This window comes from Ixodes scapularis, unplaced genomic scaffold (assembly GCF_016920785.2).
Source record: "Ixodes scapularis isolate PalLabHiFi unplaced genomic scaffold, ASM1692078v2 PGA_scaffold8__174_contigs__length_109621045, whole genome shotgun sequence".
Taxonomy (NCBI): domain Eukaryota; kingdom Metazoa; phylum Arthropoda; class Arachnida; order Ixodida; family Ixodidae; genus Ixodes; species Ixodes scapularis.
Genome location: NW_024609883.1, coordinates 2,252,064 through 2,276,890, shown reverse-complemented (window position 1 = coordinate 2,276,890; position 24,827 = coordinate 2,252,064).

Genomic DNA, 24,827 nt, shown 5'->3' with positions numbered 1-24,827 from the left:
CCCTGCGGAGCAAGCCATAGGTTTTGAACAACGTACGCTCTTTTTAATTAACGAAATAACACCGGCCAGAAGCATCGTTAGAATCAAGCATAGCTTAGCAAGCACATGGTACACGACAAAGTTTCAAAACAGCGACGCAGTTCGCAAAAACAGAAGTGCTCACCGGCGTTTGCAGCAGTGTTGATGGACTGTCCGCAACTTGCGTTGGTAAGACGCAGCGTCTCCCAGCTCTCAGTCATCCCTTGCTACGCTTGAACACGTTATTCTTAAGGAAGATATCTAAAATATCGGCTAAAACGTAAAAAGGAAGCGATCCTCGAAGCCTGCCTAACTTCCAACGGCTGCCAACGGTAGCTGAGTGCAATAGCGATGGGCCTTGCGCAGTCTTCAAAAAGATCTTCTTTATTTTTTTTGAAAACAAAACTAAGCAAATAAGTATTATATTACTATTAATAGTGCCACTATAATGTTGTAGAAAGTTAACAAAAATTTAGCCTATCTTAGTTTTTATCTAAGTTTTAGGTTTTCTTTTTAAACACGAAACCGAAACTATAGCTCAAGCACGTTTCGTTCGTCGTATTCATTTCCGTGCGTGCGTGCGTGTGTGCGTGCATGCTCCCGTGCTCGTGTGCGCGTGTGGATACGTCCGCGTGGTTGTTTGTGCGTGCGTCTGCGTCTGCGTGCGTTTGCGCGTGTACATGCTTGCGTACGCGCGTGCGCGCGTGTATGTGTGTGTGCGCGCGCGCAAGCATATCTGTTTATTCATTCTATTGAACTACGCTAGCAAGAAGGCCAATAGACCGATCTCACCAAGCGTTCCACGCATGCGCGACGCCGCCATAGCTGTAGTTTGTAGGAGGCAGACGCCAATTCACGAGATAGCTCATGCCGCCTCGTGCTCTGCTCGCGCAGACCTCTAGCAGGGTTGTCGCGTGTGCAGAAAGACTACAGCTCCCACGATGCATGTCGGCAGCGGTGGCGTACTCAAACTAGCTGTGGGATCGGTCTATTGAATATCCCTGGGCACTGCAAAAAACAATAAATGATTTTATTTTTATTGTTATTATTGAACTATGCCAGCGTGAAATCCAGTGATTCTTCCTTAACTCTGCAGTAAATACTAGTTGATTGATTGATTGATTGATTGAGCTTTATGTTTGCTGGTCGTAATTTGAAATAGATGCCGATCGGATTTTCGGAGTATACAGATTTTGGTTGATTAGCCATAAATAAAAATAAAATGAATAAAAAAATATACTGTGGTTCATCAACTCATTTAATGTACGCTGAGCCTAGTTATATAAACTGAAGACGACATACAGATATCTATCGCTTCCTTTTTTTTCTAAATTATGCTGTTAAAAATAAAGAACACCCTTGACCCAATAACTGAGCACCGTTCCAACACCCTTCCAGCTCTCAGCACCCCTCACAATGAATCGGAAGGGTGCTCGCGCAAAAGCACCCTCGCGCTCGTCGTGAGGGGTGCTAACCCTGCAAGAAATAGGGTGCTAGACGGCTAAGTGAAGGGTGCAAACCCCCTGCAGCACCCCTAAAGGGTGCTGTAGCACCCTTAAAGGGTGTAAAAAAGTTAAGTGTGCACTCCCGCCGATTTTATTTGCCCTGAGTACGCGCCAAACGCTTCATGTCCAATGCATGCTCAAAATGTGTGCCGAAAATATGGCGGCCTCGGAGAAATTACTGGAGGTTGCGCATTTATGAAAGGTAGTATATGAAATAAGTGTGGCGCGCAGTATATTTAAGACATTGCTTATTACTTGCAAGGTATGCGTTTAAGATATGAAGTTATGCGTTTAAGGTATTTTTCAGCTTGACTTCATATGGATCTTTAACAGGGTGTTATAATATATGGGTGATATATGTGCATATTCCTTTATCAGTACGGAGTTATAGTATTTTGAGTCTGTAGACACACAGTGTAGGCCCGATTTGCTTATGTACATAATATAGGGTTTGCAGCAAAATTTATAGTTTGCGCGCTAAGCCACGTGTTCGTTTTTTTTTCTTTTGTTTTCTTCGATTATCTTTTTATGGTCAGACCGTACCGCAAACGCTCTCCCCTCCTTTTACTTCTGGCTCTAATCTTGTCTAAGCGTCAAATTTGACCGGCAATCGAGTACGGAAGCGACGACGACAAGATGGTCACGGAAGAACTCGCCGGCGGTCTGGACGATCTCACACTTAAGAGTACATGGCCATGAAATGGTGCGCACACTAAACCTTCGCATCTTATGGGGCCCAGCTTTCGCGTGCGACACTACATTTCCATTTCTCCCGTCGCGAATGATTCTTCGGAACCGGAACAACGAAACCGATGGTTGTTTCTCCGACAAATTCTGACGTCCCAATGCACAACAGTCTTCAAGCGACATTTGGAACTGCTTTCGTGTTGTGAGTTACGCAAGCATTCTCTGCTTGCAAGCTACACATGTGATTGAAGAGGAAGCAGGCAAGCCGAGGTTGAAGGACCGAGGGTAGCTGAGCGAGTCAGCCGGTGGTACGTCCACGCCGGGCAGTGCATTGGAAATTCCTCATGGAGTAAAACCATGAAGCAAACCAGGGGCCTAGATGGCCTATTGAAACGCTCCTCTTTTACACAATTGGAGACCTTAATGTACACAGCGGGACCAAGGGAATGAGACATCGCAGCAGGCAGCGATGTCCTAGTCCGGCTTGGTCCGCTTGGGGAGTAGCCAAGTAGCGCGAGAGGGTGCGAGCGCGGCAAGCTTTCGCAAAGTTCTAGTCGGTGACAGGTTAAGAAGAGTTCAGGAAAAACTCTTCCCGCTTCTTTCCACATTACCAGAGCGAACGCTAGAGCGGTGGTCGCCTCCTCTCCAGCGTCCGCTACGCTAAAATGGAAAGAGGTGGTAGGAGCTCCATCTCAAGTGCTAACCTGTCACCGACTGTAGAAGCGCTAGAAAAAAAGAAAAAGAAAAGTGCGAAGGAAGGAAACTGATATAGACGACATTTCGGGCCCACGCCCTTCGTTTTCCATGCAACTTTGGCTTGGGCAAGCATGGGGCCATGCTAAAGCCTAGAATGAGAGAGCGCACAAGTTCATAGTAATGTGACTTATGTGCACTATTTTGTGACCAACTTTGGCAGTGTGCCTGGTCACGAGATAAACAAATAATGAACATTCGTATATTGATAACTGCAATTACTAGAACTCTACTCAAACTACACTACAGAGAACTGCCAGTAAACGCCTGACGAAGCAAGCGCGGCGGAAAGAAGTTGTCAGGTGACATTTAAAATAAACAGCAAGGTCATCCTAATGATTGAAATATTACTTCCAAGAAATATGTAACTCGAGTTTAGTTGGTATGTAATAACGTTAACATATAAAACTGAAAATTTAGAGAAATCTTTTTTTGCAATACGTCATGTCGGTGGTGGTGACATGGATGTTGAATAAACGAACGTGATTGCAATGACAGCACTGCCGACCAAAAGCCTAATTTCTTCACCATATGTTAATACATGTATATATATATATATGTATATATATATATATATATATATATATATATATATATCAAAACAAACTCATCAAAACATAACTTATGTTTCACTGGTTTTAAACACGAACATTACGTTAAGGACAAGAACTAGGCGCCTTTCACTTTTAAAGTATTCGATGCACTGCCTTGCGTTCTGTACGAATGCTTTGCGAGGGCCGTGTCACAGCACCTAGCCTTCCACTGCGGTTAAACAAAAAATTAAAGGAGGCATAGTCCTTTACCATTCGCGTCCTAACCCTCTTTAATGTTGAGAGATATGCTGTCAATCTATGAACCGCATTATCTGTTTTCTCTTTTTCAATAGACATGCAGAGCTGGACTATGCCGTGGTCCATGTGACGTGCAGTTCTTTAACCAAGTTTAACCAAGATGTAACGAAGACATTCATGAAGAGGAAACAGATTTAATATGACAACTGTTCTCTGATAGTAGGAAACTCGCTACTGATACTGTAAGGCAAAAATAACATAAACAAGTCACAATAAAGACGCTTCTCTTCTCATCCTTTTCTAGTAGTAGTAATGTTGCAAGATCCACAATCCTAACAAAAAGTGAATTCAGACAAAGTCGGAGGTGGTGGGTAATATTTTTATTGTCTTATTCAAATTTGTGATAAAGATATTCAAAATATAAATTTGTGCCGGTCTTCACGCTCCTACAGTTTGGAAAGCTACAGTCGAGTGACACAACTTCTGAGAATTTCTTGAGTCACTCCCATCTTCTCTGTCTTTGTAGAAGCGTGAGTTTTTTTTTTTATCACTACCATGTACGTTAAGGGAATTTCTCCCCGGCACGCGCATCCCACGACAAAGACGTCAAGCTTTGTGATGTGCAAAAGCCTCGCGTTTTAGTTTCGTGATGCGCGCGTGCCGGGGAGAAATCCCGGGGATTTCTCCCTCGTGTGAATACCCCTTTAAAGACACCAGGCTTGTAGTCGTCTGCATTCGTTAAATTTCTTATCTAAAGCAAACAGACCTATTAAGGCTGACTAACGGCCCGTCGCATAAAGTCCACTGTTGTGCCAAATACTCAACAAAAGCTCTCAAGTTAAGATGCTAAATACACATCTGAAAATGTATTTAAAGTAGTATTCAAGTTACTTTTACTACTAACTATCTTGAGTAGAGTACTAATAATTAAAAATTCCGGGAATACCTAAGCACTTTTTATGAGCTGTGAATGCGAAAGCATGAATGTCGTTCTGCTCCCTCAGTTCGTCTGCGTCGCACTAGCATGAACCGCCACGCTTCGCTACTGCCGAGGTAGGGGCCGACGGCCGAGCGCGCGCCTTCGCGAAGTGGCCGCGCCACGCTGAGCTCGGCCGTGCAGCCTCTCTGGAGTTTGCCCGCGTGTCGACTCTGCGGCCAGGCCCGCACCTCTTACCTGCGGCCAGGCCGCTGCGTGCGCTGAGCCGCCATCGAGAGGGCTTCTCTGGTGGCGTTACATGGAACTACGCCGCGCGAAAGCCAGTGGGAGCTTCGTTATTTAAAACTACGACGCGCGCCAGCCAGTGGGAGCCTATCCATCAAATATCTGTTACAGAAGAGAGGTTTCGCTCCACTGGGGCAGAGGAAGGTGTCGTTTGACACGACTTCAAAAGCTGATGGCGTCAGTTCGGTCCATTGGGAAGTGAATGCTCTAGCATTACAAGTTATTGGATTACTTTTGAAGCTACATGGAAAGTAGGCTGCAAGCTGGTAATGTGTGAATAAAAAAAAATTACTTGTGATGACTTCGCTTAAAATCGCATTCAGCTGTCATATTTTTTTACTTTCAAGCTGCTGCAATCAAAGTTTACGTGAAATAATTTGGGATATGCAACATAATGGATGCCGAACGATTTTAGAAACAAAAGGGACTCACGTTTTGTAGACATGGCACCTGGCGTGCTTTAGTTTGGTGGCAATCTCGGATCATGATGCATTCCTCAATGAATGCGTAATTTGCATTGTCGCAATTTGGGCAACTTGACAGGAAGTCCTGCATTGCAAATCTCTAAGAGACAGCGGAACTAGACGTTGATCAGGCAGACAGACTTGCTGATGAGTACGCGAGTGAACGACTGACGTGCACCTCAAGACAAACATCGGCTCAAGGAAAGCAGCCTCTGTTCCTGGTCAACAACCAAAGGCGAGTAATTTGTTTCCGCAGTCAAGGGCGAAAAGGAACGCCTGTACCCTCACACTGGCAAAAAAAAGACTATGAGAGAGTGTCAAAAAGTAACCGCAATTTATTGTTTTTATTCGCGTAGTTGTACATATATCATCAAAAGCACTTTATTACTTTTCAACGTGGCCACCTCCTCGCCCGACACATGTGCGCCAACGCTTGATAAATGCATAGATGCCGCGGAAAACAAAATCTTGTTTCTAACTCCGGAGCCAAGAATACACCACCGCTTTCAGGTCATCATCTGTATCAAACTTCTTTACCCCGAGAACCGTTTTGAGGGGTCCAAAAAGTTAAAAATCACTGGGTGCGAGGTCTGGCGAGTATTGCGAGTGCAGAATACACTCGAACCGTAGTCCTTTGATTGTTTCCGCTGTCGTACGTGCCGTGTGAGGGTGCGCATTGTCGCCCTGCAGCAACAGTCCTGAGCTAAGCAATCCGGGACACTTTGACCTAATCGGAGGCCTCGAGTGGTTATCAAGCGGGTTGCACCCATAATCGTGTAAAAAGGGTGTAAGAAGGGTGTAGGTTAGGAAAAACACCCTTTTTACACGCTTTTTACACGATTTTCGAATATCGGTGGGGGTAAAAAGGGCGTGCTGACGTTTTACACCCTTTACACGCCCTCTTTACGCCCTACTTGCAGCGATGGTGTCTGAAATCGTGTAAAAAGGGTGTATGGGCGCATTTTACGCCCTTCATCCACACGGTGTGAAAGGGGCGTAATGGTGATGCTGTCAAATACACCCATGATTTCATAGGTGTTCATATTTATTGCTTCGGTGAAACTGTTGTTGGTGTACGGCGGTACAAACGTCGAGTATAATAAATCGCACTCGGAGTCGCGTATGATTAGGAAGTGCTAGAGAATAGTTTTTGCAACTCATATTGAACTTGAAGTGGCCAAATCGGCCCCTTCATTTATTTACACGCCTCGACGGAGTAGTAGCTGGTCCGAGAGCTTTGCCGTTGAAAAAAGGAGCCGGCTGGTATCGATGTTCCCTCTCGGGCTGGCCGGGTTCGAGTGCCGAGTGCCCACGCGGTGCGCGCTGCTAACGTGGCTCTTGTCCCGAGCCACATTGTTATTGTCGTCGCCGCTTAGCCGCAATAAGTCTTCCCCCCGTAGTGGAGCAGTGGTTTGTTTGCTCCGCGTAACTGTTTTATGGGGTGAGGTTGTTGAACCAGATGAGTGTGTGACGATTGCAGTGTCACAGATGGCTCCTTCCATGAATGCAGGCTTCACCCGGTCGATGGTAATAACGTCCCTTCGTCCATTGATCAGGATGGTCAAAGTCTTCTGATTTCTTGAGATGACTTCAAATGGACCATCGTGGGGTGGTGTTAATGAAGGACGAACAGCGTCATCTCGGACGAAGACATGCGTGCATTTGTCCAGTTCGGTCGGTATGAACACTTGCTGTGGCGTTTGACGTCGAGGCAGTGTCGGGCGCAATGATGTGAAAAGGTCTCGAAGGTCTTGAACATGGCTAGGGAGGTCCGGTAGTGGAGTGGGCAGATGAGTAAGAAATTCGCCCGGGAGTCGGAGCGTTGTGCCGTATACAAGTTCGGCGGCCGTACAGCCGACATCTTTCTTAAAAGTGGATCGGATGCCTAAGAGCACCAAGGGTTGATGGTTGACCCAGTTGCTCCTGTCCTCTCTAGCAATGAGTGCGGCCTTCAATTGCCGATGTAGTCGCTCGACCATGCAATTGGCAGACGGATGGTAGGCGGTCGTGTGTATATGGCGCGCTCCCAGCATTTTAGCGAGTGATGCGAATAATCTGCTTTGGAACTGCCTGCCACGATCTGTGGTGATGATGGATGGGCAGCCGTAGCGTGCAATCCAGCTGGTGACGAATGCTTGTGCGACGGTTTCCGCGGTGATGTCGGGTACTGGTGTGGCTTCTGGCCATCTAGTAGAACGGTCCACGCATGTGAGTATATATCGGAACCCCTGGGATGGCGGGAGGGGCCCGACTATATCTACATGCACGTGGTCGAAGCGGGCGTCTGTCGGTCGGAAGGGATGCAGCGGGCTCTTGGTATGTCGCTGCACCTTGGCTCGTTGGCAAGGAGCACAGGTCCGCGTCCAGGGGGTAATGTCCTTGTTCATTTGGGGCCACACATATCGTGCGGAAATGAGCCGACGGGTCGCTCGAGTACCGGGATGGCTGATGTCATGGAGCGAGTGGAAGATGGCACGCCGAAAATCGGGGGGAATGTATTGCCGTGGCGTCCCCGTTGAGGTGTCGCATATTACGTCACAGTTTGAGAGCGGCAGCGGAACTGGCCGAAGTCGTAACGATGTAGAAGACGCCTCCATTGTCTGCGATTCGGCGTCATCTTGTTGAGCCTTCACCAGTCTGGAGAAATCCAAGTCAGGGGGCGCAGTGAGCGTCTCGATACGCGAAAGAGCATCGGCCGCCTCGTTATTCGCTCCAGGCACGTGACGCAGATCTGTTGTGTACTCGGAGATGTATGCGAGATGACGAGTTTCGCGGTCCGAGTACGAGGTCCAATTAGCATCAAAAGCGAAGTTGAGGGGCTTGTGATCGGTCAGGACGTGGAAAATCCGGCCTTCCAGGAAGTGCCGGTAGTGTCTGACCGCTGCGTAGATGGCAAAAAGCTCACGACCGAACGTGCTATAGCGCGTCTCTGCTGGCTTCAACTTCTGAGAGAAGAAACCGAGTGGAAACCAACCCGTCTGGTCGTACTGTAGAAGTACTGCTCCTACTGCGACATCGGATGCGTCAACCATGAGCCTAGTCGGCGCATGGGGTCGCGGATAAGCGAGGAGTGTTGTTTCCACGAGGGCCTGCTTCGCTCTGGCGAATGCATTTAGTGCACTTGAGTTCCAGTCGATGGGTGCCGTGGGGCTCTTAGGTGATCGCAGCAGGTCTGTCAGTGGCTTGAGAATTTGGGCGCAGTTGTTCATGAATCGCCGGTGGAAATTTACAAGACCCAAACATTCTCTTAGCTTGCGAATAGAAGTTGGTTGGGAAAAATCTTTAATGATCTGGACTTTAGACGGCAACGGATGAATACCTTGAGGCGTTACTCTATGTCTCAGGAACTCTAGATCGGATGTTCCGAAAACGCACTTCGTTGCGTTGACGACAAGGCCGTATCGGCGCAGTTGCTCCAAAAGCAAGCGAAGGTGTTGTTTATGCTCTTCGGGTGACTTGCTAGCGATGAGCAGGTCGTCGACGTAGGCAAACACAAAGGGAAGCCCGCATGTCACCTCGTGTATGAGTCTTTGAAATGTCTGTGCTGCGTTCCTTAGTCCGAAGGGCATTCTAACGTATTCGAATAACCCAAACGGCGTGGTTATTGCTGTCTTTGGGATGTCGGATGCCTCGATCGGTATATGATGATAAGCTTTTACGACTTTACTGTAAATAGATGTTCCGGCGAGTTGTTCCGCGAAGTCGTGAAGGTGGGGCAAAGGATAACGGTCTGGCAACATGCTTGCATTCAGGGCACGGTAGTCCTCGCACGGCCTCCAGTCCCCTGGCTCCTTTTTGGGCACCATGTGCAGAGGAGATGCCCAGCAGCTGTTTGAAGGCCGGATAATCCCAAGTTTGAGCATGTGCTCGAATTCCCGGCGAGCTGTTTTGAGCCGTTCACCGGAAAGGCGGCGAGGTCGTGCGTAGACAGCCGGACCAGAGGTAACGATGGTATGAGTCACTCCGTGCTTTACCGGTTGCGCCATATTTGAGGGTCTTGTGACTTCGGGAAACTCGTTTAAGATAGCTGCATATCCCATGATGGTGTGATGTGACGTATGCCAATGGATGAGGTCGTTGTAGATGTCCCATGCACAGTCAGATGCGTCGTGCCGTCGAAAAGACGACGGTGGCGCATGCTCACGTTCATGTTGAAGTAAGCCAAGAAGTCCGATCCTAAGATGGGACACTTAACTTCAGCGATGATAAAGATCCACCTGAAGGTGCGGCGCAGTCCCAAGTTGAGGGTCACGGATCGCAAACCATAAGTTGCTATGGGAGTTCCATTTGCTGCGAATAAGCGTACGCCACACTTCAGGTTTTTTCTATCTGCTGTTGTGGGTGGGATGACGGACAACTCTGCGCCGGTATCGACAAGAAGCCGGTTACCTGTGAACCGATCAGCAACGAAGAAAAGACGGCTTGCTGGTCGGCCGGCGTCACCTACCACCTCTAGTGACCGGCCGGGGTGTTTTCCTGCCAGGTACAGGGACGGTGGCATTTGACTGCGCGGTGTCCGTACTTCCGGTGGTACCAGCAGGCACCTTGACCTCGTGGCGGCGATGGCGTTCATGCCCGAGATGAATTCCGATGGTTGGGAGGATTGCGGCCCGAAGGACGGCGTGCGTCACCGGAAGGTGGTTGCAGGGCGGCAACGGACGCCGTGAGTTGGTCAATTTTTAGCTGCAGATCCTGCAAAGCAGTGGACGAGGGAGGGGGCTCTACCAGCGTGGAGATGGTCGGTGCCGCGTACTCAGCTACACGATCAGCCATCTCCGCCAGACGGTCCAAAGGCATGTCGGTTGCTGAGGCAAGAACCATCCGGATGCCCTGGGGTAAGCGTTGCAAGAAGAGTTCGCGCAAGATGGGGTTCTCCACGTGGGGGACCTGTTCGCCCAGCAGTTGGCGCATTCGGTGCAGCAATTGTGACGGGTGCTGGTCTCCGAGCTCCTCTGTAGTGAGAAGGCGTTGCAGGCGGCTGCTTGTGGACTCGGTTTTTCTCCGTAGAATGGTGGCCTTCAGATGATCGTAGGCATCTGCCGGTGGTGTTGCCGCTAGCACGGTCGAACTCGTCAGCTATCTCCGGTGGCAAGGCGGATACTATGTAATAGTATCTGGACAGTTGTGCGTTTATCCTCTTCAGGTGAAATTGAGCTTCGACCTGAGCGAACCATGCCCTAGGATTCTTTTCCCAAAATGGTGGAAGCCGAACCTGCAGTGCAGATACTGCCGTCTCATTTTCGGAAGGGCTTCGCTCCATGTTTTGAACAGGACAGGACAGGTCCAGGACAGGAAGTGGACGTTCGAATGTGGTAGAGGGCTACCGGTCAGCCGATGCGTTGGCTGATGCCTCAGCAATGAAGTCCACCTTCGGTGTCCGTCTCCGGGTCACCACTTGAAGTGGCCAAATTGGCCCCTTCATTTATTTACACGCCTGGACGGAGTAGTAGCTGGTCCGAGAGCTTTGCCGTTGAAAAAAGGAGCCGGCTGGTATCGATGTTTCCTTTCGGGCTGGCCGGGTTCGAGTGCCGAGTGCCCACGCGGCGCGCGCTGCTAACGTGGCTCTTGTCACGAGCCACATTGTTATTGTCGTCGCTGCTTAGCCGCAATAAACTCTTCGTCCGACACGAGCCTAAAATTACGTTTCGCGCGTGCATCAGTTTTATGGGTTCAACTTTGACCAAAAAAAATCATCTGCGCTCGCAAAAAAAAAAAAAAAAGGAACGAATATGTGTAAATATACAACCTAGGCAGCACACAGTATTGCGCTGTTGTAGAAATAAATCGGAAAGATTGTGCCGATATTATTTTGGTCTAGCCAATATCTGTGAAAAATGGGATGGGTCGCGCCGACGCTATCCTGACATACCATACGTGGCGCCGTTTTTGGTTTACTGTCAAGAGTGTCCTGCGTGAATTGGCTATGCCGGCGAGGTATTTATATTTCTTGACTGCCCAAAATCCGACGTTAAAAAAACAAAACAAAGCAAGACTAAGCGAAATAGAATCTGCTTACTTTTAACATGAGAAAGACCTTTTTGAGCTGAAGACTTGAACAAACTGTGGCGCCCTCATTTCGGATATTACAAACTCACCTGACTGGGTTTTGCACTACTTATTGCACCTTCACCTAGACTTTATTTTGGAGTGTAGCTTTGAAGAAACAATGTCACAAGACAGTCGAAAGTGCCGGATTAATGACATCCCCAGCGACGTGACCCTTCCTCTGCGTAATGACACCAAAATATCTAGCTTCCCGACGTTTTTTGGTTTTTTTTTCGGTTTTTTTTTTTTTTTTGGTGCACGTGAAACCGCGTCTTCGACGGCGTTCAACATTGTTTTTCGTATTTATTTTGTGATCTCGCGGTCCACACCAGAGCATGCGCGTCTACATGAGTGGCAGTTTGGGACGCTCAAGGTTGTACTACGCAAAGCAAGTCCTGGCGAGTCCGATTTCGCGACCTTCCCTGGGCAGGGCATGTGGCAATACAAAGCAGCAGGGGGAGATAAGCTGCTTTGTCCAACCCCCTTTGACCTCGTCTTCTGATAAGCCTCCAAACCTTCTTTTGTGTCTTCGTGTTGTTGTGAGCGATTGCGAAGGCCGCTTCTAGCAAATCAGAGGGGTGGCGCGAAACACGTGACCGCTCTCCGTAGGACAAGGACGCTTGAACGAAAATTTGTCACGTGACTCGCTCTGACGCGCTGATGGGCTACTGGGGCCGTAGTCTTTGCCGCATGCCAAGTTATGGTGAGTTGTAGGGGCCACGTAGGCCCGGTTTACAAAAAGGGGGGCGCCTGTCAGTGTATTCCCGTTTTTCGTGCGTTTCAGACACAGCCGTGATTTTTCGTCGTGAACGGCCGGAATACATCCATGCCAACTTTTCGGAAATGGTCTTTTATTTCGTCGGAGTCCATTGAATTATTGTGCTGTATCTGTTGAACGCGTTTCGACAAAGAGCTGCTCATCGGCGGCCGCGAGACTTCCGTTGAATGTGATCGACCGCCTTCAACCTCGGCATTGTGTTTGTGGATAGTTATGTGCTGCCCGAATCGGATTATGCATCTATCACGGATTACATGAAATTGCTGTTTTATCTGTAATTACTCTGCAAGCATGCTTCTGATAGTAGTCCAAGGGGGCTATGTTCGACAAATGTTTTATTTCTCCAAAAAAAAAAAACGGAAGTGCCGGAAGCGACGATATCGCGTTTTATTGGTTAGAAGGTCAAATGGCGAAAATAGGTAACTTTCGTCATTTGAACCTCTAACCAATCAAACGCGATATCGTCACTTCCGTTTATTTTTAGGAGAAGCGAAACATTTGTCGAATATAGCCCCCTGTTTGCGTTTCAATAGACCATTTTACTGTTTACAAACATGAACTGCCACTTACGTCCCAAGAAACTCCCGGTCGTACCGTCTTTGCAAGCCTGCCAGTTTTGTCCACGTGACCAGTGCAAGAAAGCATAAACGTCACAAGAAAAGTACAGTTGGAGATTCAATTCGGGCTTTCGGTTGTACAATTTGAAGGGGTTATAAAACAATATCCGGTTGAAATATTCATGACCTTACACGCACGGACCCTCACTGGTTTAGAAGCGTCTTGGTCGTGGTGAAATTGCGAGGATAAAAGAGAACTATTTATTTCAGTCTTGCCTTCGCCAGGTTTGATGGGCAAAGCTACGCGTGAACGTAGCTTTGCCCTTTGGTACGCTTGTAATTGCACACACTTGCTCGCATAAGCAGAGACATGACTGCTGCCAGATGACCTGCTTGCAATCGTCTGTAGAGAATTTCGTAGAACCTGTTAGAACCTCGATCAAATAATAAAAAGTGAACCATGCATTTGCAGTCATTTTTTGTGCACTTTTTGGGGTTATTACGCCCTAATTTATGGCGGTTGCTAATCGCGCCCTTTTTATTTCTCTTTCTGGCGGTGATAAACCCAATTTAGAGGGCGTACTGCGCAATCATAACACCCTAATAAAAAGGTGTAGAGTGGAATCACACCCTAACTTAAGGGTGCTCGGAATAACGCCGTCCTTTAAGGGTGTTAGAGAAAAACACCCTATTTTAGGGGTGTTTGCTACACCCAAATGGGCGTTAGTTATAGGACAAGTCATTTACACCCACAAGGGTGTTACGATGTTTAGTGTGTGCTCACACTGAGTCCCTTGGGCATGCAATGTTCAACTATTGGGCCTTTATGGTACCAGAAGGCCGTGAACATTGGCTTTTCCACCATTGGCGCTGTCTTGAACTTCTTCGGCCTGGGTGACGTGGTGTGTCGCTAGCCCTTGTTGGCTCCAGTTGTGTCTGGCTGGGCGTGTGTACCCAGCATTCATCACCGGTGAAAATGCGTCGAAACAGATCACCTCCCTCGGATTTCTATCGTCGCAGTAGCGTCTTACTAGCTTCCACACGCCGCTCCTTAAAGGGGCACTGACATCCCAAGGTCGTATTTTTTTATTGTCTCAAACGATGCAAGTTTTAATCATAGACAAAAAAAACGCATCGCGAAAAAAAATTTACCACGCGCGTGCGCGGCTCTTTATTTTTGGAGCTTTCCTCTCCCGCTTTTCGCCTCCTCGCTTATTTTGATTCGTGAATTAAGAATCATGAAATTTAGAAGCTTTGTAGGCGACATTTAATAACAGCAGTCGTAAAACATGTTTTTTTGGTGCAATTGCGAACGCACTACGGCCCTTTTTTTTGAAATACCAAAATCAGAGTCCGTTGTCCGCCGGCGCTCACTCTTTTCCTTCTCGCTTTGGGTCGCGATGGCAACAGTACGGAGTCGTGAAAGGAAGTGACCTCTCAGGACTCCGCAATACCTGACGTCAACGTACCGGCGCAGATCGCGCGGGAACTTCGAAATCGGCATTTGGAAATTGTGTTTTTACTTCACAAATACTGAATTCCCAAGTTTCGAATTTTGAGGGTAATGTCCCGGAATCGTTTTCAATCGTTTCGGATAAAAAAAAAACAATATGATTTTGATGTGTCATGCCCCTTTAAGGTCCGGCGTAAGTGGTTGTGGTACGCACCTGGCGGATACTTTGTAATACTGCAGAATATCATTGATGATATGGTGCGTCAAGCCATGACTAATACATATTCAATTCGTCAGCCACTTGATCGATGTGGCTGAATCTCTGCTCTGGGAATGCAATCTCTGCCATTCCGCAGCAGAGATTGCGTCCGGCGTCGTTAAGGTCCCTTTTGGAAAAACGTACAAGAAACAAATTTGCTGCTTGCATAGTTCTGGTATGACACCATCGTAATTTCTTGTTTTTATGCATGCAGCTAGTTTGGTTTGGCGTTCTGCTTAACTGGAGATACGGGCACCGCTATGGCTCCGGGTCTGTCTATACTGGCAGCCAGTTTGCTTGCCGATATGATTCGGTGTGGCTGGTATGATTTTAAGTCCGATGTCCGCAGGCGACCGAAATCTTTCCACCAAAACGCTTATACCACAGGACCACCGGTATAACCAAATCATACATGCAAAAAGACGGCCGACATCTTCTAACAAAACGTCAATCGCTTACCACCGGTATCGTTACATACACCATACATGTCGAAAAAGAACATAAGTCGCGTTCACATGAATCCGACTTAGTCGCATTGAATCCGGTTGCCGCATTCAATATGCGGTCATGTAAACGGCATAATGCGCGAAGAAAGCGCATCGCATTAAAGTCGCTAGACAGAGGTGGATCGAGATGGCGAGTGCGCATTCATTCAGCCCATCTAAACGGAGGTCGCATCGCATTTTGTACCTGGGAGGATTATCGGAGGGCGCTCGCTGCGGGAGCGAGTGAACAGCTGAGAACATGGCGGCGGCCAACCTCGTCGGCGGCACGGAGAGCGGTCCCGCAATTTTTTTTCCCGAGAACAAACGCAAGCTTTTATTGCGATCATAAGTAAGCGGAATATAGTGGAGCTGCTCGGTGAGGGCGGCCCCGTCCAAACCTTTGCGAAGTACGACTTGCGCGTCCGAAGGGGTCACAAAGGCTTCGGTGCAAGCACGAACGACACCGACAGCTCCGAGCACTGTAGAGCACTGCATGGTAGCGCAGAACGAGCAGCTCCTACCTCGGTGCCGTTTCTGTCTGCGCAAGAGCCTCTCGGACTCGGGGTCCGATTGGTCCGGTCGCGATCGGCGAGGTCTGGCGCGGCGAAACGCGGAGGCTTCCTGAAAGCGTGCGCACACACGTCGCCTCTCGTTCAGAGTGAACCGGCGGCCCGGCCTGGAGTCCTAAACGCCTTGGTTTTGATGCTTCTTCCGTCTCGGAACTTCTTCCACAGCACCGAAGACAGCGGGCACGATCTTTACGTTCACTGAATGCGTCGAAAGGCCTCCGCGTGCGATGCACCGGAAAACGTGGTGCGGCTGGTGCCGGAAGAGAACTGCATAACTCGAGCTTTGAGTCAACGTGCACGGCAACAAACCGATCGTGACAGCAAGCCGCGGATACCGCATCGCCGGTCGACAGCGGCAAACGGCCCGTTACTCGTATCGTGGGCCGTGACTCGTACTTGGTCAACTCGGCATTTTTTCGTGGCCCCTCGCGTCGTCGCAACCAGCCACAAACCCACCAGCCCGCAATCGTAGCGACCGTAGCCGGCGTTCGAGAAAAGCGAAACCGAAACGTAAAGCTTCCGCCTAGTGGCTTCCGCTGCCGCGGCTCTTCTAACTTCGCGGCTTCCAGTTCCGGTCGTCGCGGAAATGGCGAACAATGGCGAAGGTAGAGCGGTGTGCGGGGTTGTTGGCTCGTTTACGGTTACGGGACAGATGTTTTGAGGTCCGTTTCTACTGCGTCTCTGGTTCTAAACTCGACGGCGCCTCTCATAGTAAACCAGGTGTGGTCAGCCTGGGTCAGCGCGGCCGGCTCGCCTCGTCCGATCGCCGGACCGCCGGCGACTTCCGAGTTCTTTAGGCCTGGGATCCGAAGGCGTCTGTCTCCGTGAAGCGGTAAGCGAATCTCGTCCCGTTTTCGTTCTACTTTTAAATTACGTTAGGTGCGCTACAGTGTAAGCATGCGTGCCAAGTGTTCGTGACAATTTTGAACTAGAATAATTGTGCTTCATTGAGGTTTGTCATTTACCGAAAATGTAAATTGAGCAATGAACGAGGAGCCATGCTTGAAAACAATGTATGTACGATGTTAACTTCTACCTGGGCGGCTTAGAAAAAAAAAGTCAAGACTGGTTACGGTTGGATGCGAGGCTGGTCCCAATGGGCGCGTTCAGTAGCGGCTCCAGGAGTCACGGAGTCAGCGCTCCATCCACTAGACGGCAAGAACCCACTTCCGGTGCACGTAACTCCGAGTTTTCGGAGTCAGGCTCTGGTGCACCGTCTCCAGAGACGGTGCATGAGGAGTGAAAGGAGCGAGGCACGACGTATTTCCGGATCGCGACGAAGTTCCGGGTCTAAAAGAGAAAAACAAACAAAATGGCGGGATAAGCTGCGTCGGTTCTGTTGCGGGTGTGCGGTTTGATCGCTTTTGCTAACGAAAAGTGCTCAAGGTAAGACGAATAACGCGTTCGAATTTCTTTTCCAGGCAAGACTCGTTTCGAAAAATGCATTGGACCATTCTTTGTTTGGTTTGAATATGCTAATAAACAACGTAAACGTTCATTTGACGCCGTGTCTTGATCCCCGTCGCACGGAAACTCGGTGAATATCGACGATAGTCCTGTCCGCGTTGAGCAGAGCAAGGCAGGGTATGAAGGCGACTTTGGTAGCCGGTTGGACACTCATGCAGAACATGATCCCGAGTAATCTTTTGTTTGCGTAGCTAAATTGGGGTGTACGCTGGCCGACGCTCGCTTCGGCCGACAAAACCTTGATCGCCGTGCGCGGCCGAACTCCCCGTGTGTATACGAATACATTTTATAAGTTCTTAACGAAGGGCAGAACGAACGTATGGCCTTATGAGAGTATTGCAACCGGCGGCGTTGATTCGCCGAGCTCTTATTCTGCGTGTGCTGACGACGTTTTTGTCGGTTTTTATAACAGAAGTAGCCTTTGAACCGCTTTGCAGAAGGCTCGATCGCGTTGGACCGTTTCGAACAACAGCGCTGATGTGTACAGTCACTCGCTTTTTCTTTAACGACCTTGTCCAGACTTCTTCAATACCGGCGTCAAATAAAAGCGATCGTGCTCGCCATCGTCTGCTTCCAGTTTATTCGGAGAGCGTCTGGCACAGAGGAGGAAGCGGAAATGCGTAGAAGCAGCTGAGGAGCCGCGCTTCTTTTTGCTTTTCAGTAGGCGCTCCGAGGACTCCGACTCGAGTTAATCCGTTCGGAGCTGAGGGAGTCGCTACTGAACGCGCCAATGCAATGGTGAGCACTTAGAGCGCCTCTCTGAACGGCATCTAAGCAATATAGCGATCAACGAGACGAGCGACGGCGAGAAGCTACAAGTGCCGGCACCGAGCAACGAAGATTTCTCACTCTCGCTGCTTGCGCCGCTCGGTTCTTGGGCTTCTATAAAACGTCGCTCATCGCCTTGGTCGCTCGCACAAATCGCTTTCATAATGTGTGTCTCGTCGCGCGGCTGACTACCGTGTTTATTCAAATATAAGTCGACTTTTTTTTTTTTTTTTCGGAAACCGTGATTAAAGAAATCGACCTACTTTCGCAACCAAATTTTGCGAGCCTACCGGAGGCATGGAGTTATCGATTCACCGAGCCGGCATTGCCGTAGAGCCGCGCCGCTTCTTGTTTCAAAAAGCTTTTGGTACACGAAAACAACCGAAATGGCCCGCCCGCGGTGGCCGATGCCGCTATCGCGCGCATCTCGGGCGTCGGGTTTCGCCGTCGCGTCTCTAGCCACTAGCGTTCCCCTTGCTGGGCAACAGGGAAGGAGAGGAACGCGATGCGCCATGCATTTCGCCCTCCATCCTCGCAAAGGCGCAAAAAAAAAAAAAAAAAGAACGGAGCTTTTGTTTGTTGCTTGAGGCGGCTCGGCCAACGCTCGGCTCGCGTGTTGCTCATGGCGACACGGCGGCTTTGCTTTCGTCTTTGTAGTTTGTATTTCGTCGCTTCGCACCTTCTTTCGTTTCTTCTTGTCATTTTACAACGGTGTCAGTGAAGTATTGTTGCGAATTTGCGAGGGATGTCTACCAAGCTGACGAAGCTTCGGACGACGATGACATGTCCAGAAGTTCTGACGGTGATAAAGTTTTTGGCATCGCCCCGTGATCTAGCTGAGAGTGATGTAAATAAAGGTTTGTTTCTTTTGCCCAAAATTTTCCCTGTTCGTAAAAATAAAAAAAGGCCGACCTATATTTCAATTTTTTTTTTTTTTTATTCTCGGTGGGTCCAACAAATAGGGTTCGACTTATTTTCGGATTAAACACGGTAACTTTAGTTTTTATTTTGGGTTACGTCGCACGTAACTCGAATGCTTGACAGTTACGTTGGGCGTAACTTTAATTTTTATTTCGGGTTCTGTCGGTCGTAACGTTAGACACTGCGTTACACTTAAGCAAAATAGGGGCTGCTGGTTCATCATATAAACCAACCATTTGTGTTTAATTAAATCGCATCACTGGCCTAAAATAAAAAATACTGCCATCGTAAAGGAATCTAGCGCTTCAGATAAATGTGTTGATTTTTACTTTTAGTTCCTGCCCCACCAGATACAACATCTGGCATAAAGCAGTGTTCCGGATCTCCTTTCAAGACCACAAGCGGGTCGTCATTCAATTCAGGAGTCGGCGGCGTCTCACGGGCGTGTTGCTAGTGCTTCTTACTGGATGGTGCTACCGAGGGGAAAGTGGTCGTGCTCGGGAAAGGCAAGTATGGCCGCCGTAAGTACACATATTGTTTTTATCTTTGCTCGAATCCACCTTTAAGAAATGCACAGTTTGCATATGTGCTTCTCTCAATGCTTCTACAGTCAGCTGTTATTACTTGGAGTGCTCCAACTCTGTCAGCGCTAGTTTCTCTAGATCATGCAAATGGGATGCAACACTAAACCACGTATGCTCTCGCAACAAACGGTGTTCTGCTGAAGCACTGTGGAATCTACTCTGGCTTTATAATGCAGCACAAAATAGTTGACGCCAAGCATAGCTACTTTTGTGACTCCGTTTTACCAAAAGCTCTGCCGAAACAAACTTGCCACCTTAAAGGTAGTGCAAAAGAACCTCGCGTGCCTAACCTGGAGAAGGGCATTTTTTTTTTCATAGGTCAATTTTTTCTTAAACCAATACCTACAGCCTCCTTGAAATGTTAACCTCATGTGACTCACCGAAGAACAGTAAACCCCTCAATGTTGGTGAACCTTTAATTTCGCGGCCTTTAATTTTGCAGAATTCAGTGGCTGCGATTATGTCCTCTGTGACCGATTCAAGAAGAAATAGGGGCCACCAAGATAAGGGGGTTTTACTGTACATCGGAGGAAAGAGGAAGTCACTTTTGTTTGTATGCAAGAGTAAAACCAACAACAACAATCATGGTGCCGACACTTTGTGAGCCTATCTTAGTCTATTATATGATACCAATTTTGTTTTAGTTCGTTAAACATTGTTGCCTGTACATTGTGGGATGTCGTCTTCACCACGAGCAGTGGTTTTCCTCTGAAGCAGGCAGCATGGAGGCGTGCCGCAGCACAACATAGTTCATTTGCAGGTGGTACCGCAGTTTGAAGGATGGTTCGCACAATATGGGGGAATCGCAATTCAATGTTCTACCTCGGGCGTAGACAAGAGTTGCTCATTCTAAATCATTTTGTCTAGAAATCGGGAACTTGCGACGAATGTACCCGCATGGTTGGAAGGGCCAGACAAGCCTTGTGAGCGCTTCGTTTTCTAGCCTCTCACTCCTGAACCCACTCACGCACCAAATGTTTAGATGTTCCGATAGGTGGGAGCACTTATTTGGAAAATGGTGAATGACAACTGTTGTTATCTTTATCAGAATTTTGTATGATGGTCAAAGGTGGACCGCATATTTGCAATACTTTTTCTCCCTTAAAAAGATGTCGTACTAAAAATATGTAGAATAGCCGATGACAAAAAGAGAATGGCTGGGCGTCCTCCAGCACGTGCTTGTGCCTTTCACCCCGCTTTGGACAGATGTGCTCGCTCCAGGCTCATGACGCGCTGAAACGTCATCGAAGGTAGCAGACGGGCTGGTGGTGGAACAACGGAGACTTCTCCCTGCCTTTCTCATGGTGTCAGTGAGCGTGTACTTCTATACTCTAACTTAGCTTAACCGGCACAGAGCTGAGCACAGAGCTTGGCGAGTGCCCTTACTGCATATGCATTTGTACAGCTGAGCAACTTTCTGAATCAAGAACATTGTGTATCTTACCTTCAAAAACACATCATTTTGGGGATGCGAAAGGAATTCTAAGGCATATTTTTGTTTGTATTGTCATATTACGCATCGACTCCTTCAACTTAATGCGGAGTCGACCCAGCCTCTTGAAAAATTTAATGCCTGCCAGGTAATTGTTTTGCATTTAGTTGATATATCCGTATTCAGTTAGGTATCCCAAGTCATTAGTAGTCGAGGTGCAGTCTCTATGTAAGTCAGTCATGTTTAACATTCATAAAAATGCTTGTCAAATAACGGCACTGTCGAGGACATTTGAAACGTCTTATTTCGCAATGTAGCTGCAGACTATTTGAGGGCCCCACTCACAGACGTCTATATTTTGCGTCTCTTTTTTAAGCTGGACCACCTTTGACACTACAAGCCATTGCAGCAAAAACAGCATGACACATGATTATAAGCTCGACATACCATGGCGTCCAATTAGAAGGTCACGTGGCTTGCTTTCTGCACTGAATTTGCAAGGATGGCTTGAAGCTTCTGTCGTGGCTAACTTTAAGCTGAGATAGTTTGAAATAATGCTCTCGGTTTTTAGTTTTGCCCGGCATGGTTAACAATTTGGTGACATAGTGCTGCATTGAAGTCTGTGCATTCATGACTGTATCACCTTATGAATGCATACTAGCTATTAAACTCTTCGTTCTGCAGAGAAATGAAATGCACTTTGCTTCCAATTGCACCCGCTTCTGTAACTTCATGGTATGAAGCGCCTTATGGCTGCAAGCTCTGACCGATCTTCTGTGGTCTGCGCAGGCCCATTGCAGGGAGTCGTTCCAAGAGCCTCACCAGAGTTTCCTGCCCGTGGTCGTTCTAAATTTTTTTGTTGTAGGTATGCATCCTTTCTGTCTTTCCCTTAATTGCACTCAAACGTCCTCTTTTCATTGTGACCGATTTGTCTCAAAATTGATTAAGCACACAAATGGACGCTGTACAACTGTATCTTACATATTTTGTTCAAGGTAACTTTTTAGAGCGCAGCTCTTAGGCGCCCGTTTCCGGCTTGAGCGGCGTCGGCGTCGCCGTCGGCGTCGCCGTCGCCGTCGCCGTCGACGTCGGCGTAACCGCGCGGTGCATTATGGGTAAATTTTCCCGTAGGAACCCGAGGTGCTCCCGAAGGACCTCGGGTTCCTTCGGGAGGACCTCGGGAGGACCTCGGGTTCCTTCGGGAGGACCTCGGGAGCACCTCGGGCTCCTTCGGAAGGACCTCAGGAGGACCTCGGGCTCCTTCGGGAAAACCTCGGGAGGACCTCGGGCTTCTTCGGGAGGACCTCGGAAGGACCTCTGGTTCCTTCGGCAGGACCTCGGGAGGACCTCGGGTTCCTTCGGGAGGACCTGGGGGGGGGGGGGTCACGTGACGATGACGTCATCAGTGATGATGACGTCATCGTCACGTGTCCCCCCAGGTCACGTCTCCTCCCCCCCCCCCAAAATCCCCCCGAAGGACCTCGGATTACTTCGGGAGGACCTCGGGAGGACCTCGGGTTCCTTCGGGACTACCTCGGGAGGACCTCGGGCTCCTTTGGGAGGACCTCGGGAGGACCTCGGGTTTCTTCGGGAGGACCTCGGAAGGACCTCGGGTTCCTTCGGGAGGACCTCGGGAGGACCTCGGGTTCCTTCGGGAGGACCTGGGGGGGGGGTCACGTGACCTGGGGGTCACGTGACGATGACGTCATCAGTGATGATGACGATGACAATGCGGATGCCAATGACGTCATCAGTGACGTCACTGATGACGTCATCAGTGATGATGACGGCATCGTCACGTGACCCCCCCCCGAGGTCACGTGATCTCCCAGGTCACGTGACCCCCCCACTATCCCCCCCCCCGTCCGAGGTCGACTGACCCCCCCAGTATCCTTCCCACCTCCTCCTCAAGAGCTGCGCTCTGATTCGGCGTTACAGGGAGTTGTAAACGGCTTTCATTTTTTTTTTGCCAAAGTTAGATTTTTTAATGAAGGTTAGTCTTTTTTGTTTTTATTTACAAATTTATGTGAGTTTCCATGGCCAACACTAAAACGTTATGCCAGGGGCAAGGACCAGTTCACTGCTCTAACTTGTTCTCAACTGATTGCAAGAAATTTCGCTAATGTCGTCAAACCTCCCAGCGCTTGCTTTTCAGCATGAAAAAAAAAATATACATAGGACATACTCTGTTTTTTAGACTGCTTGCTCATTCTGCAGGTCTGCCTGCCATAGATGTCGTGCTACTGGAGAGCAGGCGGTTTCGATTGTTGGCTTTGCTATTGCTTTTTTTTTAGCCGTTGTCTTAGTAGTTTTTGTAAATTTAGAGACTTCCCTAAAAAGCAAGCCGGGAAGAATATTTAGTTTGATTAGGTAGCTGAAAATAATGATTTAGTACCCCTTAGCCAGTAAAATAGATAGTGTGCCGCTGTTAGTCTCAAGCCGAGATCCATGGTTTTTGGGTATTTTGCTCAGAGTAGTACCCATTTTTATTCGTTAGCCTCTTGGTGCGCCAACTAAACTCTTTCTATCCAAACACCTGCCCTCTGCTGGTACACTCTGCCCTCATGTTCAGCGAGTGTATGAACTGGAGTTGTATCCCCAGTCGACACTCGCTGAGCACGAGGGTAGGAAAATCTTTCCATTGTAGCAGAGCCATACATGGGCAGAGTCTGGCAGTCTATGATTTCGCTGCCGTAACGTCTCCCTTTCGATTGAGCTGATCAGCCCTCGGCACAGAGTGAGAGGCGTGAGCGCATGCGCGTGAACTCTAGGCTGCTCCCAGCTGAGCGGGGAGGGCCGCCATTTTCATTCATTCGCCCGGCATAGGATCGATATCCAAATTTCGGTTCTTTCCTTTTATTTGGCAGGCTCTGGCAATAAAATGATATAGTGTTATTCCTCGGTGGCTTAAAAACCCAAAGAAAGAAGTTTCTCCATGTTTGAACGCAAATTTTTATTCAGGCAAAAAAAAAGGAATAAGCCCGTAGCAGACGACGCGTAGCCTCAACAGTGCTCCGTGCCGACAGCTTTACGTCAATATGGCGGTCGTCTCCTCTTTGCCTCTTGCTGCCTTCTCCCTCCCTCCTTCGGCATTCTCCTCCCTTTCCTCCTCTCCGGCGCCTTCGTCGCCCAACCCACTGGCTAAACTCTTCCACTATACAGCTCTGCATTGCAGTAGTAGTTTTTTAGAGCGCAGCTCTTAGGGGCCCGTTCCCGGCTTGAGCGGCGTCGCCGTCGCCGTCGCCGTCGCCGTCGCCGTCGCCGTCGGCGTCGCCGTCGCCGTCGGCGTAACCGCGCGGTGCATTATGGGTAAATTTCCCCGCTAAATCTAGCGGAAAAAATTTCCCCGCTAAATCTAGCGGAAAAATTTCCCCGCTAAATCTAGCGGAAAAAATTTCCCCGCTAAATCTAGCGGAAAAAATTTCCCCGCTAAATCTAGCGGAAAAATTTCCCCGTCAAATCTAGCGGAAAAAATTTTCCCGCTAAATCTAGCGGAAAACTTTCCCCGCTAAATCTAGCGGAAAAAATTTCCCCGCTAAATCTAGCGGAAAAATTTCCCCGCTAAATCTAGCGGGAAAATTTCCCCATCAAATCTAGCGGAAAAAATTTTCCCGCTAAATCTAGCGGAAAACTTTCCCCGCTAAATCCTAGCGGAAAAAATTTCCCCGCGAAATGTAGCGGAAAAAATTTCCCCGCTAAATCTAGCGGAAAACTTTCCCCGCTAAATCTGGCGGAAAAAATTTCCCCGCTAAATCTAGCGGGAAAATTTCCCCGCTAAATCTAGCGGAAAAAATTTCCCCGCTAAATCCAGCGGAAAACTTTCCCCGCTAAATCTAGCGGAAAAAATTTCCCCGCTAAATCTAGCGGAAAAATTTTGGTCATGTGACCCGGGGGTCACGTGACCTGGGGAGTGACGTGACCCCCTCCCGAGGTCACGTGACCTCTGAGGGGGCACGTGACCCCCGAGGTCACGTGACCCCCCCCCCCCCCCCCCGAGAACACGTGGCCCTCAGTACCCTCCCCTCCTCCTCCTCAAGAGCTGCGCTCCAATTCGGCGTTACAGGGAGTG